Raw genomic sequence first — 802 nt, forward strand, 5'->3', positions numbered from 1 at the left:
GTTTTATCTGCGAGAAAAAAAAAAAAATGTAATTTCCGCAGATCGCGTTCGTATGTTGAAATTCATTTACAGAATCTCGCCGCGGAATAAACGACATTGTAAAGCGCGACGGAAACAAAACACGCTGCAACGGATTATTGTTCGCCTCGCACGAATTACCAGTTGCCGGTGTCCACTCGATGGATTGAAACCCGTCGATTCGAATTACGAAATAGTACACCGCGGTGATTGTGACTGCGATTTCAAGCCGAACGCGACGCGACATCCGACGCGACATTCGCGAGCCGACATTGTGTCGCTCGTGGAAAGTCGAACAATGCGTTACACGGGATTCGTCAAACAACGCGCGATTCGAACGATATATTTCGCTGCATTGTCCGCAAATGCAAATATACTGTTACATCGACGCATATATTATTTCATCTATGCGTGGTGACATTTTTATACGGCCGATCAATAAAATATCGATTTCTTAATAAAAACTCGCGCGAAATAAAGTTTTCGATGATTTAAATATTTTCACTCATCCTGCACGAAGACTGTGTGCTTAGAAAAATGAAAAATTATCTTTTCGAAAGAGTGCAATTATATATCTTTACAAATATCATAAATCTCGTCATCACGGCTAGAGAAATGTCGAGCAAGAAAAAACTCAATGGTCTTTGTTTTATCAATTTTATCGAATGCCGATTTCTATAAAGACGAGAATATATTATCGGCTTATTTTTGTCTTGATATTATGCTTATGTACGCACTGATAAAACAAACTTACAAAACTCGCATAGTTGTTGGGATTTATGGC

Source organism: Formica exsecta, unplaced genomic scaffold (assembly GCF_003651465.1).
Source record: "Formica exsecta isolate Colony F162 unplaced genomic scaffold, ASM365146v1 scaffold115, whole genome shotgun sequence".
Lineage (NCBI taxonomy): Eukaryota > Metazoa > Arthropoda > Insecta > Hymenoptera > Formicidae > Formica > Formica exsecta.